The 18,812-nt window shown below is 40.2% G+C and overlaps 1 protein-coding gene across 2 annotated transcripts in view; it reads right to left on the bottom strand.

The window, feature by feature from the left end:
• lrfn1 (leucine rich repeat and fibronectin type III domain containing 1) overlaps positions 1-18,812 on the bottom strand; it is a 238,109-nt gene that overhangs the window by 27,031 nt on the left and 192,266 nt on the right. For both annotated transcript variants that reach the window (XM_074680206.1, XM_074680205.1), the window contains one exon: positions 5,948-6,064. The gene's annotated coding sequence lies outside the window, so the exon portion shown is untranslated. The remainder of the gene's footprint in view (positions 1-5,947; positions 6,065-18,812) is intronic.

Raw genomic sequence — 18,812 nt, forward strand, 5'->3', positions numbered from 1 at the left:
TCCTCCTCACTCTCCTCTGCCTATGAGCCAATGCAAATTACAGTAACAGCTTGGACGTGAGTATAATCTCAAGTGGTGCGAGCTGGGCTCCATGGCGAGGCATGCAGGCAGATGGAGGCAGAGACTCTGCCAGGCCTCTTTAGGGGCTCCCACTCTTTCTCCAGCATGCTAGACAATGGATGAGCTGTGGCTCATAACCAGCTCCTCGTCTGCCACTATCATGCGGCCTACTCCCAAACGCCGCATTGGGTAAATGATATGAATAGATATAAAAAAAAAACAAGGGGTCTCCTGCTTTTGTGTTGTTTAGGCCAATGCACAGATGGACACTGATGCTGGCAACATGAGCATCTAACGGAGCAGAGGGTGGAGGACGAATGTTCGCAGAGACACATCCATAATATAAAAAAGAGAAGGGGAGTGCACTAAATGTGTTTCTGTGTGTTCTTACACTGCAGGTGGTAGAGGACCTTCCCTTAGGCCATGGAAGGTATCCAAAAATAGCCGCTTAAATAAACCCCCTTTTCTGTTTTGAATAAAAGACCACATGTGAATCAGTGAACATTTGTTTTTAGCACCTTAAGAGAATACATTTGAATCTTTAAAAAACCAAAGCATCACCATTCATCGTTAATTAATGCAGGATACAATTCCAGTGAGTGCAGCATTAATTCAAAAACTGTACTCACTGTACCATTCTGTGTGAGAACATACATCATCCATGCAACATTTACGCGATATTCACTACAAAGCTTAATTAACTTGAGACGAGAGAGGAGATGTTGTGTTGTGGTAGTCTGCCTAAGGGACAAAATTAATTTATTTTCAGTTGGGGAGTAGTTTTCTAAGGTTTCCTCTGGATGTAACAGAACTTTTATGTGCTAATTCTGACTGCAGAAGGAACACAACTGGTCTGTTTGGCTCCATATTCTGACGTCTGCACGAAATGGTATGTTCATGAAAGTAAGAACGACAAGTGAAGGTTTTCATGTGCAGTTATGAGCTTACCTCTTTGGATTCAAGCACTGCGGTAAAGGTAGCATCAAAACGTAACACACCTTTTATTTTGACTGAATGAGCTCCGGGGTTTACACTCGCACAACAACACAGATGAGAGGTTTTCTGTTTCACCACTTCTAGGCAAGAGAGAGGCTTGTTTGTGCTCAAAAAACACTGATGGTGCTATTCTTGGCCGCTAACGTAAAGAGATTCTTCCACTAAGTCATTTTTCTTTTCAACTAATGAGGATCCTCATGGACAGAGGTAGTGTTTTTAATCATGTCATGCTGTAGAGACGAACACATGTGCTTCACAGGAGTTCAGACATCCTGTACGGATACAGAACAACAAACGGTACAAAAGATTATGATGTATGAAGAAATCAATAGACGGTGAGTCAGCTGTGTGTCAAGATGAGGCTGTTTAAGTGACTCACTCTTCAATGTGTTTGCCAACCCTGAGTGCATCTGCACCAACAAAAAGATATTTGACTGAGGGAGAGAAACAGAGAGAAAAAGCACAGGACGTCGAGCACAGCTCACCTCCAGCTACACATCTATTGTAGCTGCATTGTGCTCGCATGAACGCAGGTGTGTGTGTATTTCCCTTTCCACTATCATTTCAAACAGCTTCAGCTGCACCGTAACAAATCCACAAAGCCCCCTTGTGTTATTGTGAGTCGTGCGTGACTTGGGAGTGTATACAGATTAATTTCAGGCAAAGATTACAGCTGCAGAAGCCAGGATCAGCTGCATGGACGATATCTCAATGTAAACCTCAAGAATACCATCAGCTGCTACTCGACACTGCCCGTCACCGCCCTGCGCACTGGGTATTCCAGGAAACACTGACAGCAGGGATCAGATTACTATAACAAGAGAGGAGACCGCAGAACAGAACAGAAAGACACTGGATCGGAGGAGTATATGCACACTGGAATTCTGAATATGTGCGGGTAATAACTTGACCTCCTCCTCACTCTCCCCTTGATCCCTGATTAAAAACATGGATTCACTTCCTACTTACAGGGCAGCTTTTTCTCTCTTGTAGTGGCATAATTTGGCAGAGGCAGAGATGAACTGGAAGGGGAATCCTGTTGTAACGCCTCTTATCGCCCTCAAACTTGACAACTAGGATTAAGCTACACTGCCAGGAACAGCTGGGCAAAGATGTCCAAAGAATACATAGAGGCGAAAAAGTGCTGCACAGAATTATTTGACAGGAAAAGGTGATTTTATTCTCTCAAAAAAGGATTAATCCAGCTATGGGAATCATTGGTTTTTATTTTGAGGCCAGGGAGAACAGGATGTCTCACGGTGCACAAAATATGCAGAGTTATGCAGGGTGCATGACTGTTGTAGATGCTGCTTGTTAGGCATACTATGAGGAGGGGGGGGTACTGAAGAGAACAGCAGTTATGTTCAATTCAGGAACACAAGCCGTCTAATTAGCATTGCCCTGCCATTTCCTTTGAACCAGAGGAGGACAAGTGGGAGCCATCATATTTCTCTGTTCTCAGCAGTGTGAGATGCTCCCCCTGACCGCAGAAACCACAGGGGGCTCTGACCGCAGCGGGTCAGAAGGAGGCAAAATATAAGCTCACCTCCCACCTTCACTCTGCTCTCAGCTGCCCCACGGGAATCTGCATCAGACCGTCTCCTTAAACTACGCCCTAAGCAAAGTACACTTCCCGGCAGCTCCACTGAATCAGATATGTTGCCTGGATGTAGAGCAATGACATTTTCAGGATGCAAAGCTACTTTGAGTACAGCAGACAGATGTTGGGGGGATACAGGTATCTACTGCTCTTCAGTTGCACACAATTATTCTCGGCTGAATGCCCTCCAAAGACGCAGCACAGATCATTAACTCTACCCTCTTGTGAATGGAGCTTTTTAATTAATAGTTTGGCGCGCTATAACGTACGATTGAAAGATGAGTCCATGTTTATGTACTGTTACTGCGTTTTGAAGAGTGTTTTACAGCTCATTTCAGGTTACTTAGAGATGCAGTCAATTACTCTACGAGCCCACGTAGAGCCTTTTCTGTGCCACACTTGGGTCAGATATTTGATGCATTTGGCAAAGTAAGTCGAAGCAGGAGGTAGCAGATGGGCGGGGCTTTTCTGTAGCCTCCAGCGTTATCTGACAGAGAGCCTTGGTGGTAAATAAACACCAAACTGGACACTAACAGATTACAAAGGACAGCGATGCCTGGCACATGCGGACAAACCTACACACGAGGGTGTGCTTTCTGATTAGGATGGAGTGATGCTGGAATATCTCTCAATAGTTCGCCAGAATTGAGATGACACAAGAGGAGAGATGATAAAAATAGTGATGGGTTCAAAGCAATGAGCTTAAAGAGCAGCGGTGAGCAGTGGAGCGAGTGCTTGGAAGCCTAAATTCACCCCCTGTTATGCCTTTCAGGCTCGATATATGTTCCTCTGCCTTGCTGGTGAGTGCTGTGTGCAGTCTGAGAGAAACACTGCGGGCACTGCTCAAGGCTGAAAAAGTACAACTACCTCCTCTGCATGTTTGAGGAGGAAGGGAAATTCATCTGAATCATTTGGGATTTGCATAGTGAGGCTTCGCTACTGTTGTGGTGCTGCCATTACGTCGGACGAAACATGGACTGTGTTCAATAATTAAAGGTGACATGAACAATACAAACAGAAAAGAAGAAAGAAAAGACATTCTTTTAAATTACATTTAATTACTTCTAACCCCTCATTTCAAGAACTCAGCCTACGATATTCTTTTTTAGATTTAAAGGCCTTGAATCAGACTGGTGCTGAAAATTAAAAATTCCAGGAACAAAACAGAAAAATCTTCCATTGTGCTGCACAACATAGGATTGCACAATAGAACCTGATGACGTGCCCCCTGATGTCTTCTAACACATAACCTGGACCATAAACTCAGCCTTTACACATTTATACATGGTAAGTTTAGATTGAGATGGTCATCAAAGTTTTAATTGTAGAGAAACTTTATGTTAACTGCTGTCAGGGTCGGAAATTAGCACCAACTACCTGCCAAATGTGGGTGTTTAGTGCAGCGTCAGCCACAGTGAGCATTCACAAACAAGTACTGCTGTCGTTAAAGAGATTTGCAGACAAGATGTTACTCTGCTTCACTTGGACACTTTGTCAAGGGTACACAAGGGGGGTTTGGGTGCTTTTGGGTAACTCTTTAGCAAACAAACAAGACATCACAGAGGTCTGCAGACGACACGGGTCAAGGAGGCTGCGGTCAAAAAACACCTTTTAATGAGAAAAGGGGAAAAGATGATTATGCAGAGTCCTGCAGGTGGTTCGTTTTTCGAGGAGACAAGCCTGACAATGTTGTTTTCCTGTTACAGGTAAGACAGATAGTTTAAAGACCAGGCTCTAAAAGAAATGGGGAACTCTCTTCATAATTACCCAGACAGAGATCAACAAGTTTTAGCAACAACAGAGCCCCAACGTCCTCAGCCTGATGGGCCTCAGTCTCACCCAACTGGCCTCTACTTAAACTGCAGAAGAGGCTTCAGTCAGATGATGTCAGGGCCCTCCAGTGGCTGGAAGGCTCATCTATCTCACATCAAGAAGCTTGTGTGACCTGCTGACTGCATACAGGGTTAACCTCCCACACTCCATTCAGCGTCAGTATGAAGTTGGTGTACAGCTCAGAGGGCCACAGTTTGAGGAAGAGAAGAGAAACGCTCAGTTGCTGGAACTTCAGAACCTGATTCTGACTGATGTTTGTTTAATGTACTTCACTAATTGTATACAGTTTAAAGGTCATGGTCATCATCAGTTCATGATTCATGTATGTGGGTGAGAAAGAAAGATGATGCATCTGTCATCTTTTTACCATCTTTTCCATTTATGTACAAAATTGTATACGTCCTTTGATGATGTTGCCACCACTGCTCTCATACTTTCATGTGTTCATTATGCTGGCATTGCTGTTAACCAATGCATCCACGAAGGGGGAGCAGCCCAGAGTTAAAAAGTTTATGACAACAACAGACTCAAAACAAACATAGCGACTGTGAAACTTACACGTTGTTATTTCTTCTTTGTGTCTCACTAAAACTACTTATCCGATAGTAACAGCAATACTGCCCCCATGGTTTGTGGTGGTACTGCTCTGTTTGGTCCATATCTCTAAGCTTTCTGGAAATATGCAAAATACAGACTGAAATGACTCCAGAGCACTGAGAAGGCTCTGTCTGTAGCTTAATCCATATTTAACACTGAGCATAAATGGGCCCTAAAACAGACTGATTTATTGGATTGGACTGGACTGTACATAATGTGGATGATGTTGTGTGTACGCTATGTAATTTAAATGACATGTAATGACCTCGGCATATTATTCACTACTGTCAAAGATGAATCTTAACAGATTGAACAAAGTGTACAGAAGCCATCTTACAGTATGTATGCACATAGAGTTTTTACTACATTAGCCATACAGTGTGAAGTCAGCACACTCCCACACACTCCTGCACTATTTGAACCCTGCAGACACAGACTCTGTTTAGCTCTACTCTTTGTTTAGATGCACAGTATGTGATGTTCTTTGCACTCTGTGTGAGCACACTGAGAGCCACCAGAAACCTGAGTCAGAATCCTCATCTGCAAAAACATACCTGAGCGTGAAAGTGGATTAAACAAACTCCACCCATATGGCTGTTTAATCTCTGCAGAAATAATCCAACAGAAAAAAAAAAATTAACATCTGCTAATTTGACCCAGTTCTGCTCAGCACCTGTATTTGCTCCGTCATTAATGCAATAAATTCCCACCGGTGATCAGCACAGTGCTGCATCTTCAACCTGCTGATGCAACTCTGCTAACACAACATTTTCCATGTAGTTAGAGCTCCTCCAGCTGAAGGCGGGGCTGCGACTGCTCGTAGTCAATACGCACTGACTTGGAAAAACTCGACAAACTCACAAGATATCAAGCCCAGTTCTCCATTGCAGATTTCACATCAGCATCCCCATCAGTCGGCGGTCTGACAGTCAGAGCAGAAGCAGGTGACTCCCGCTGGCGTCACAGGAAAAACACCACCTAAGAGGCGAGAAACATGTTAGAATCAGAACTTGTTGGAGAGGAAAACACAAACCAGAAGTTATGTTGCTTTAACACATTTTAGGTTGTTTATTATCTACTTTGGAGGCAACATTTCTCAACACACTAGAGAAGCAGTTGTACATTCATAACCTCATCGACTGAGCTTGCTCTTTTTTCCACTTGGCAGCTTTGGGTGCGATATGAACGCTGATCTGATTACGAAACAACAGGAAAGAAGCATAAGCAGCAGGGGGAGGCAGCAGAAATACAGTTAGAGACGTTGTAGCTATGAATGTGTGTCCTGCCATTAATATTTCACTGCATCATCGTAGCTAAGAGAGAACAAAGTGCAAAGGGGAGCGTAATGAAATATTTATCATATTTTGACACATCTTTGGAATTCATCTGTGCAAAACAAAGAATCTTCTCCTCATGATGAGATTTTGTGACCGAGAGAGATTTGGTGATTAATGCATCCAAATAATGACTGCAGGCTTTAGCATGAGAGGATTGTTGTTATGTGCACACATCTGATGAAGATGGATGAAGACAATGCTGTGCAAGTCGCTCCGGAGGCTATTTTTACCGCAAGGTTTGTCTTTCGCTTGGTGCTCTTTTCTCAAACAGTGAGAGGTGACTGTCAAGGGCACGGGCCTTCAGTTTCTCACTTGTCCTGAGAATTCAAAACAAGTTACATGACATGTCGCAGCTCTGCCTGCAGCACAGCAGCACGCAATCCAAGAGAGATTACCATATCGCTCGCATTTGTCTGCAGAGAGCTTTCATGCATTAAAAAACAGAACTCTGCACTCAGGTCCGTCTTCCAGCTCTACTGTACATCAATTTGTATTCAAGAGAGCGGCTGAAACGCTTGTCACCTGCAGCTATTCAACGAGCCAATGAACTATTTATGACGCAAGCTTTTGCTTTTTGATACGTCATACCGATCTCTCTCAATTCATCTCAGGATGTACTCTGTGCTGTCATGTCAGAGTTTAAGGAACGAAGGAGGAAAGCAGAGTAAGAGTGTCGATGTCATGGGCTTCGAGTCTGTCATTTCACAGTCTATCATGCCATGCATATTAACCGCTCCAACTCAAATGTTTGGCGGCGCCGCAGCCCACTCTGACAGCCGCGGTGACAGTGAGAGGTGTGACTGAAATGTGACACTGAGCAACCACTGGGAGGTGCAGAAACTTGTAAATTTGTTTCCAACAAGAAGTCCTTCAGCCGTCAACAATGCTCCAACAAGCGATTTTTCAGTTTTTATCATCCTCTCCAAGCATCAAATCATCCCCTGGCCTAGTGTGATAAGTCCAGTGTCGGTCCAGGACAAGACAGTCTCACTTAATCTCCAACATGGCTCCCCTCCACTGTATCAAACACTCCACTCCTCTGCTCCATTTTCCTCTCACAGCCATAGGACGTCACCTCTCTGTTCCTTCTTTCTTTGTCTCTGCAGGGTCTCATCCGAAGCAGAAGACAGAGAACTCCTCAGTCCACAGCACCCTTTAGCCGAAGGACATACTCGTCCAGTCATTATCCATCACGGTGATTCCTTCCTATATCTGGACGTGACAAAGACAGTTGTTAGGGAAACTCTCATCCTCCTGTGCTGCCAGGTTTGTTACTTAAAATACTCCTGTATGACAACAGGGGCAGCTGAGACTCTCCATTTTACCTCCTGCTGTTATATTCGTCTGTCAATCCAACAGATTGATGACAGAGAAAAGAAAAGAGGAGGAATAATGAAAGCTTTTTTTTTTTAAGATCAACGTATTCTGATTGAGGATGAAAAACACTGGCATTAATGTGTCCCTAAGACTTTGATTTCCAGAAGTCTTAAATGTAACCACAGTGAAAGCGCCATCCGTCCATATGAAACAGCTAAACTGCAGAGAGGAAAGCAGGAGCAGGGGATTATTATTTCATTAGACAGTGAAAATGAGATATCTGATGCCAGCTCTTTTCCCTTTTGTGATTTTCTTGGAGATTTCCTTGGAAGAACTCCGCCTACAGCGATGTCAGGAAAAGCAGACGAGGGCGACATTGATTTATTGAAAGATTGGGATTTAAAAGAATTGTCGCTCCCATAGTTTTTGTCAAAGCACAGAAGATTATAATTTTCACATTTAGAGGACAATGTCAGGATTATCTTTCCACAGGCCTCAAAAGAGGGATTTTGGTTCCTTTTAAGATATGAGCTCTGCAGGAGCAGCAGAGGCAAGAAACCTTGAGGCATGTCACTACATCAGATCCGGCTGACCATCTTGGGAGACAAAAACAAGCCTCAGAGCTTTCGATCAATTATAGATTCGAGTGAATGCATTCGTATTGGATGCCGTCACCTGGCTCTGCGCTCCATCCTCCAGATATCGACAGGAAGGATGACAATTCCTGAGCTCGCCAGCCGATAAGCAGGAACCCAGTGTTTAACAGACCGCAGCAGTATGGGAAATTAATTCCACAGTAGCTACGTGAGGGGGGGTTTTGTGTATTTATTACAGACTTTAATTATTTTTCAATTACCAGACTGGAGTAAAGGTTTTGGTTGGAGTTTAATTTCTCAGTTCCTTTTCAGAGCTGCTGCTATCGCAGGAGCCGGAGATGAAGACAGACAATAAAGCAGCTGTAACAGGCTTATTAAAGGACACTCTCAATGTCATCATGACTCAGCACAGACTGACAGAGCCACTCGCCCAGGAAACGGCGAGCCCGCTCTGAGGTGTAGAGTAGCCTGATTGCTGTCATAACTGAGAGGTCAAACTCATCCTCAGCAGATCCTGGAAACTAAACGCCATCACACCATTCCTCTTTCCCTCACGGCTTTACACTCATTTACTTGTCATGTCAGCACTTTGATTAATGACTCGACTCACTTGTGGGATCGTATAGAGGCGATATGGCAAGGTATCAATCATAGAGCTATATATTCTTGTGGGTTTTCAGAGAATGTGTCGCTGTGGTAGAAACGTAATTACATTTTGTAGCAGTGCATGTGTAGAATAGAACAAATGTCTTTTAGGATTTGTACAGGTACACTGAAATGTTTCTCCCTTGCATTTTTGAGTATCTGAAAATTTAAAAGAATGGATTAAAGAGTAAAAAATAAAAAACTGCACTGCAGGTGTACACTAAATAAGAAACACACAGTTTTGAGATGATGAAAAGGGGGCACATGATACAACAAAAAGAAAATATGACTAGACCTGTCCTGAGAGTAATGAGCTGAATATACCACAACCATGATTACAAGAGAAGAGCCCCCCTGATTTCCAAGACTTATTTTTTGAGAAAGACATTTTTTTTAAATTCAAACTTGTATTTACAAAAAAAGAAATGTATTTGGTAATTATTATTAAAAAAATAATGCATTCCCTTTTCAATGATTTGGCAGATTTAAATGAAAAAAAGATCAAGTGTGAATACATCTCTTATTGTACCAGTGTTATAAGAGCATAAAGCCAATAATAACCAGTGATGCATTGGATAAATGAAGGGTCCGTTAACAGACATAGATTCAATTCTTCTTCATTTTCATTTTTTTACTGTCTCAGGTGCATTCATTCAACTGTTTCCTGAAAAAAAGAATAGCACATCACCATTTCAGTTGTTCCTTAACTGGTCCTATTTTTGTGCAACTTTGTTCATCGTGTCACTCCATCTGCCACCCCTCTGGCACTGTAGCTGTGATTCATGAGTCAGTCACGAGAGTACACTCACTTTAGAGATAAATGGCACCACTTACCATTTTGACCAGTATCCACATTTCATTACTAAAGCCTAAATAAGAGACAACACAACTTTTTTTAGAGCTTATCTGAATAATAATGGGAATAAACCCTGCTATATATGCATTCATGTAAATTTGGTTTCGCACACAAGAACATGTGAAAACATGCTGCTGCATACTTCCGGCATTATTGTACAGCTGGTGTTTTGCATCTTGGCATGCAGCACATGTATTTTTATTATTCATCCTGAACTTTTGCACCCAGTGCCATATCTGTGTAGATATAAAGTGAACGTGCACCCTGTTGGCCCCATGGGTGTTTTGGTCTTAAAAATGAAGTGTGGTTGTGGGGCCAGTATGGCCTAGAAGATAAGGCTGCACATCAGGGTGGCCAGACCTTGACTGGGTGGCCCAGGTTTCAGCCCAACCTGTGGCCTATTTCCTGCATGCTACTCTCCCCTCTCATCCTGTTTCCTGATCTGTCGACTGTCCTGTCTTCTCTGAGTAAAGACAGAAAAAGCCCCAAAAATAAAGAAGAAATAAATACAATAAGAAAATAAAAGGTGTAGAGTTACACAAACGTGGTGCAACACTACCTCAATGAAACAGATTGCGTCTGTGCTATAGAAAAAGAAAAATCTTCCATGCCGGTTTGGACTCAGGTTAGTCAAGCAGGAAGGCTGCATCCATCATGTACTGTAATGATGGACTATAACTGTAACTGTAAAAAGCACCGCGCTTGTCTACTGGGGCATCTGACTCTTGAGATGAGAGCAGACACTCTGATCACTTTGATTCATGTTATAATCAAGAGATGTAATCCAACCTCTCCGCACCTCATCAGACTCTGTGCTGCTTGTCTTGTGAAGTATGGTCAGATATGCTCTAATTAGCTTTGCTAAGATTGTTACAACAGGGTCCTGTGTTATCATAGAAATGCCTGGCAACTGGCAGCATGTTAGCGACCGCTCACTCGATCAATCACTTGTCATCCGTTAAAGGCCTAGCATACATAAAGACTCCCAAAGGTCTACTTTGCACTGGGTGCATAGCTAAGTCACGTTACATTAATGTTCAGTGGTAAAAATAACACATGTAGCTGAGACTGTGAACAGCTCCAGTGAAAAAGTATTTTCATTTAGTGTCTGTTAGTTTATGGTGCTTGCTTTTACTTAAGTTACATTTACTCTAAAATCGATGAATTTCTGTTTTGTTGTGTGGTGCAGATAGATTTTAAACTCTGAACAACATGTTAGATTATTTGAGTCCATATGTTGGAAATGGAAAAAAGAGTAGCTAAGAATCAATCTCGCTGAGCTTTTTTCTCAAAGACAAGCAGATGACTTGTCCATGTACGCTAATCTTAAACACCCTCAGACGCTAATGAATGCTCCTCTCCCTCCAGCATGTCTCAAACCAAACAGGCTCTTTACTTAAAATGAAACAAAATAATTGAAAAAAACAACCTTATGGGAAAATAGCTCCAACAAGCAGCGTGATTGAATAATTACCTTTCTATTAGCTTCTCTAAAACCTTTGGCTCCAGAGGTCAGGAAAAGATGAATTGGGAATGTTTGTATGTCTTCTAGACAATCAATATGTGTGAATTGTGTGCTGCTAGAGGGCAAAGTAACCAGGGAAAGGGCTGTAAATAAAAGAGCTGGTTAGAATTAAAATTACAGTTCTCTGTAATAATCAAGGCTTGTTGTATTATAGCCAGACTCCATTAGAGGAAGCTGGTGTGCTGGGATGTAATGTGTTAGCTTAAGGCTCACAAGCTCTCCAATGAGAACTCATCCAATCACAGAAACAAGAGTTAAGTTGCATGCAAATAGATTTTGCTTAATTAACTATCATACCCTTAAATACAAATGCTCTATTTCCCTTGGATTTGAATTCTCTGAAGCATGTCAACTTTATTTCAAATCAACATGATCTTTTAATCCAACAGTTGTTGTTTTTTCATGAATAAACTAATCATTTATCTAATTTATGTTAGAAAACGGAGGCAATCTAAGCTAAAGTTCATATCTAACACATCTAAAATAAGAATGAAAAAACCCCCAGCTGAAATCCTCACGCTAATTATTTGTGTTAATTATTCAACACTTAGATTTATTTGTATTTGGAATCAGATAAAGCATTTTTTAGCATTACTTCATAAAAAGACAACAAATTTTCTCAGTTTTGTTGATATCTTGTCGAAACATAAGCAAGAGCAGCATGATCTCTTTTAACTGTTGTAAGTAGTACGAATTATATGATTCAACCATGAAGAGCCTTGCACTGTCTTCCCATTCAGAACTCAGAGCTATTGCATTTACTCCAGACCTTGAAAATAGTTGTGTGTAGAAACTCTCCTCGCCTACCACTAGAATCATGCGACCTTCAGGGGCCATGTTTGGTTTGGTTGCTATGTTGACAAAGTTTTATACTTTCTGTGAACCCACCACTTATAGTGCATCATGGGCACATTTATAAAGCCTTACTAACACATTCAGAAAACTCATTCAATGTATCATAGAATAGTAGTATTTCTGTGATTCTTCATTGAAAGAATGTCTCAATAATACTTAAAATATGCCGTAGCGTGTCTTTGGGCACCTTAGGTAGAGTAACAACACCGTATGAACTTTTTAAACATTACACACATTCTGAACACATTGATAGGAATTTATAAGCAGTATTTTGTGGCTGTAAAGCATAAGAAAAACAATACTTCATTACAATGATCAAAACTGTTCTCTTTAACTTTAAAAACATTTGAAGATTTTATTAAACATATTCACAGATTTTTAAATGATCAGTGTTTTTAATGAATAAATAAACACTAGCATTTTATATTTGAATTCAATATATACGCATTTCACCATATTCATTTTTATAGTATAAAACAATGTAATTATAACAACATCTATTATACTTTACCTAAAACATAAGGCTATCTGTACCAGTAACATGCTTTGGATAGATTGTTATCCATTCATGAAATAGAAATACATTTTGGGTTATCCTTTAGAGTTCATAACATAATTGCCATTTTTATGTCAAACTGCTCTTGTTGACATCATTGCATAATATCTACTGAAAACATGCTGGTTACAGTGTTAAGAAATGATGTGTGTTATCTTTTCAGGAAATGCTGAAATTGTCAACGACAGTTACCCTTACGAGGCTGCCTGCACTGTCTGCAGACTACTTTTTTTTCTTATCAGCCTCATGAGCTCAGGTATCAGCAAATACACCAATGTTAGGGTGCATTTATTCATTCACTTTTATATATTTAGTTGTAACTAGAATAAGATAAATGAATACTGATCTCTGGTGCTGCAGTAGGTGACACAAGATCATTAGGATAACGCGTGATCCTATGAGGACCACAAACACAGATACAAGACTTCTTAGTAATTTAATCACTAGTCTCTGAAAAACAGACATATTGGTTAAAAAATACAATGAAATTCTAATTTGGGTTTAGCCATAACTTCATTTTTTTTTTAGTCTGCACCAATCAGTGGACCAACAGACCAGTACTGTCTCTGCCATCCATGCTGTCATGGTGGATAAAAGCTGTTCAAACAGTGCAGATTCATCTTACGTTGGGTGACAAATCATTCAATTGGATAATCCTTCTGAAGGAAATAATAGAGTACTGCCTTCAAGGATCAAACTAAAGCCACTTCTACATGTGCCAAAACAGTTTTGTTTTTAACACACTATCCTGTGAACTGTCTTTGAAATCTTTCTGGCTTTACTTGAGTCAGAATAGTCAGAGTAAAGATTGGGCTCGTTTTAGAGATACAATGAGCCAAAGTCTTGTTAAACCTTGTTGTAGGTCACAGCTAACTTAACATCAAACTTTGTGCTTTGTTATGAATCCAAAGCAACTGGCAACTAATAAATCATTAAATCTCAGTTTGCAGGGAGCCAATATGAATGATAAAGTTAATGATGCCTTTGAGCGTGTTGATATTTTTAGATCACAAAATAAAAGGCATCATCGGTGTATAAAGTGTGGCAATATGTCTTCTCGTGCCATTTGAGGGCTTTATTCCAGAGAGAGATAGAAAGTTAATCCACTGTGCGGATGAAAGTTTCTGCAGCTTGAAACCACATCACTGATTCTTGTTCTTCGTTGGCAATATGCAGTTGTCATGGAGATGGCTCTGTTTACACACACACACACACACACACACACACACACACACACACACACACACACACACACACACACACACATATATATATATATATATATATATATATATATATATATATATATATATACATATATATATATATATATATATATATGGAGTTTTTTTAAATGAAGTTTCTACATCAAGAGCCTGTTTTTAGCTCCTTGTGTCAGCCTGAGGCCAGCAATTTAAAGCTACATTAGATGCAACTAATAAATCACACTCAGCCTTGCACTGTGGATAATAGAGGCACTGGGATTTGTCATGGGAGCCAATGCATGGACTCAACATGATACCTATCTATCTACCCTTAAATATATGTTTGGGAGATTTAACCTGAAACAAACTTTTCTTTGTTGCTCTGAAACAGTGAAAAACACAACATGAATAACTTCTTTTCAGGCTGCTAGAGCTGAAAAAAGAAGAAGCTGGTTGTATTTGGAACAGATGAGTTATGATATCCTATTGGTGCTTGAACACTAGACATTTCTAAGTCAGATCTGGGCCTGATTTGCCACTCCATGTTACAATTCCTGGTCGAACGGCCTCCAATGGAATTACCAATGAGAAGAGCAGACTGGGAAGCATTACCAAATGGATCTTTTACAGCTCACGAGCGTGGCAGCAAATGTTAACAAAACCGTAGCAAAAACAAGTGGAATATGGAACAAAAAGACAAGATTTTGGCCTTATTTACCCAGAGTCCTTTCCTCATTTCTGTCTTTTTTAAGGTAACACAAGCCAAGACAGCTGATTAACAAAATCAAATTGGTTTATCCTTCAAAGCCATGTGAGCTACTGCGAGATTTCATGGCTGTTTAATGTGTCTCTAATGTATGTGGTCTCTGACGGAATTTACAATGAATTAAAGTTGAAATGTCTTCATGTGGGTCCCTAGCCTTTTGTTGTTTGTTTATATGTGATGTGGCATTTTTAAGCCAAATCTTTAACATTAAGAATTTTCAAGGGCCAAAATAGAGGTCATTAAAATTTGTCTCAAACAAACAATCCAAACCCCAAAGACCAATCAACTATTACTACAACCTATACAACCTATTGTGGGATAAAACTTTTACACCCTACCAGTTTAGAATAATTCAGTGGTTTCATATAGAGAAGCTATATTTTGCCACACAAGGATTATATTTCACATTTCCATAATTCCCACAGGACGGTTCTGCACTGTGGTTCCACTAATTAGGTGTGCAATTCTTCCACAGGCAGGTCTGTAACACACTGTACAGATTGTAGAACCATCAACAGACGACACGGGGCAGTTTCTGGAAAATTTCTGGGGTCTGACAGGTTCGTGTTACATGCTAACAGGGCTAAGGTAAGTGAAGAGTTGACATGTGGCTTTGAGTAAACATGAACGTAAGTAAGTGTAAGACCCCCACAGCTTTGGTTACCTGCTTTGCTGTGATATGGATTTACTTGACATTCAAATCAAGCCTGGTTAGCTCGTAAACAAGCTGCAAAAATGCAAACAGCTCAAGATATGGAGTCATATGGGTGTAGCTCACTCTGTGATTCTTTAAAAAACGGCACAAGGTTGTACTGCTGTCTGCCCGTCTCATGCCATTAGCATTCACCATCACTTCAGTAATAGCGACACTGTGATCATTCTGTGAAGCGGTAATAAGGAAAGACAGGTCTGATATAGTAAATGAAGGTTTTACAACTACCTCTCCTGCCCCATTGAGCTTTAACCTGGGAATGCAAATGAGCCTCATGAAAACTCAGTGATTTCACAGTTCACTGACTGCCACATAAGCATATGGTCTACAGTCTCCCAGAAAATGCATTAAAGAGGAGGGGGTATACATATGAATCTTACTTTAATCCCATACTGTTCTGTAATCAGTTGGTTTTATTTTGTGCACCTGCACATCTACTCAATAGTTTTCTGCTTTAGACTCTCAGCAATCACTTGAAAAAACTCAAGAGGGATCTTTTTTTCCAAGCAGCTATATTATTCCGTCAGTATTTACAATATGTAGGAAAGACACGGTCCTCTCTGTTCACAAATTCAAGCTTGAAGATTACAAGAGCTTAGTAAGACAAGTATTAGCATATCTGTTAGCATACAAGCCTCTAAGCAGAGTTATGGGAGAGAAACTGAGCAGTCTTTGCACTTTCTGGTTTTGTAAATTCAATTCAATGCTAAAAATATACAATATATACAATCACTTTATAGATATAAATGACAGATTTCAAGGGTTGGGGCAGAAAAAAGACTATTATTGTAGCGTTATCCCTTCTCCTAGTGTAAAGGGAGGAAAAAAAACATTATAATGAGCCTGGAGCATGGGTGTAATTTGCTAAATGATTGTGACAACTTTTTCTGTAAACAAGAGCAGGGACTTACAATGAATCACACTAGCTAGCCAGATATTTTTTCCTTATTTACCATCTGCAAATAATGTCAGAGTTGTGCCCAAGCGCTGCTGGAGCTGTCAGTTTGACAGGTTGTGGAGGTGGTGGTGCAGCAGTTACCGACAAAACAGGTTAAAAAACAAGTGCCCTTTATTTCCTTCCCTAGCGTGGAAACAGCCCAATTCTCTTCAGACTGTTAAATGCCCAGGCATCTGTAATTTGGGTTTTTGTTCTAGGATTTATTGGCAACTGTAGCACCAGTTGTCTGTCAAGACAAGAGTCAGGATGCAGGGAGCAAACACGGGAGGAGAGAGGTTTGATAAGATCATCTTCAATATGTCAAAGGAAGGAAACGGGAAGCTAATCTGATTTCCTCAACAGGCTTTTATTTCTCTGGAGCTGGATCCCAAAATGTATTTATATGGCTTGTCCTATCGTCTTGTCTTACTTTGCATTTTAAATTAACTAAGCAGCTTGTAATAATACTTTAAAGGATAAATCCAACAAGGTGCTCAGGTCGGGGCGGGCTTCTTATAGCCAATTAATCACCTGCACTTTGTCAGGAGGGGACATTCAGTGGTTATTGGCAAGTTCAGCAGTGACAAAGTGTTTTAATATAGCATATTGATTTATCAGTTTCTGAGTCCTCTCTGCCTTTCCTAACTTCTGTCCTGTTTGTGACCTGTGTCTTGAAGTAAACTAAAGCAAAAGGCTGTCTTATCTTCCATAAAAGAGGGAGAAATTGCGGAGAATTTTGAGTTAAGTAGCAAAGACTAGCATGCCAACACATTAAGCTCTGCTGAATTGGGAATAATAGTCATCATATTAACTGCTTGGTATTGACATGATAGGAAATAGGAAATAGCTTTTTTTCTATAAATCATTTGAATCTTGCTGAATTGCCTTAGCTGCTAGCTACTTTCCTTGCTGAGGAATTGGCAACACAGAGCAGGACTGTCACATCAGAGCATGGGTTTGAATCTGCACTCTGGTAGCAGTCAGCAGCAGATACAATAAATAGATAAATAAATAAATAAATAAATAAGCTGTGGAAACCATTTGGTTGAATTTTTGGTTTAAAGTAATTCATACTTTCAGTTTTCAATGTAATAATACAAACAATGTATTATGCTGAGTCACTCCAAGATATATTTTTTGCTACATCTTAAGTACATCTCTATATTAGTAAAGGCACATGAAAATGATGATTTGGTCAGTATTATGTTCCTCTAAACAGATTTTCAGTTAGTTAAAATCAAACTTTTACCTATAGGGGACAGAGCCTTGATTGAAATATTAGCTTTGTCATTGTGAGCATGCTAGTTTGCTGCTGTTAGCTGTAAGTCTTTGCTAGCTTTGCCCTTATAAAGTGATGCAGAACAATTTAAAAAACTGGATTCAACTGAGACACTGTTTACAGCTTACACTAATGTTATCTATTCACTTTAATACAATGTTTGCTCCCCCTTGCCTCTTCAGTGCTGGACAGAGATAAATGATTCTCTTTTGTCTCCCCATCAGACGATGATTCCCACAAATTATGTGTGTGTGTTACATATTTGCTAAGGCAGATTTATTTTAAGGGAAACAGACTGCAGCTTTGATAAATTTTAGATGAGCATAATAAAGAACTGATGTTGCCGAACATAAAGTTTCTGCCGAGTGACAAAATACTGAGTCAAGGCATCGACATAAAGTATTTAATTAGCATTCTTTCTGCCTGCTAGTGTTGCAGAGAGAAAGACGAGTGCCACTTGAACTTTGAGACAATGTGTTTATTTCCTTACTTACAAAGCAAATAAGAATGTCTCTCTGACCTTTACTGAAGTGTCTATGTTACCTAAACTTGACCTAATGAGGAAATTAACCACAGCCACAAAGTCCTGCACATTGTGTGCCAACTCAGTTCACAGAAACACACTAAACAATGGATGTCTGTGGAAAAAATGCCCCATCTGAACATTATGCAGGCAATTCTTAACCCATTTCTTATATTTTATCAGTCATGGTGGTAAGAAATCATACATTTTGGGACCCTGGGCTACTGAGTTTTCCATGTTTGGGTGTTCATTTTCTGATTCTGATTTCAGTTTGAAGGAGGCTTAAAAAGCTTCATTCATTTAACCTGTCAACAGTTAAATTTGTACCAATGCATAAAAGTAGTTTGTTTCTCGAGGACATTTAAATTCAGATAAATAAATCATAACATTTGCACTGTCTCTCTTGTTCCAGACTTGCTCGCTTCCTCACAAATACATGAGGACATATTCCAGCTTGTTGAATAAATAACACAGCACTTGAGATAAAAAAAAAGGGAAAAAAAAAACTTCTTAGAGGTTACTACAAAGTCTCACTGGATGTCTTAGAAGTAGAAAAACCTCCCCAGCTCCTTAAAACAAATACTGTGAACCACCAGCTTCAAAACATCAACTATTAA

The sequence above is a fragment of the Halichoeres trimaculatus genome, unplaced genomic scaffold, assembly GCF_033239565.1.
Source record: "Halichoeres trimaculatus isolate MK-OKI-2021-1 unplaced genomic scaffold, fHalTri1.1 fHalTri1_scaffold_9, whole genome shotgun sequence".
NCBI lineage: Eukaryota > Metazoa > Chordata > Actinopteri > Labriformes > Labridae > Halichoeres > Halichoeres trimaculatus.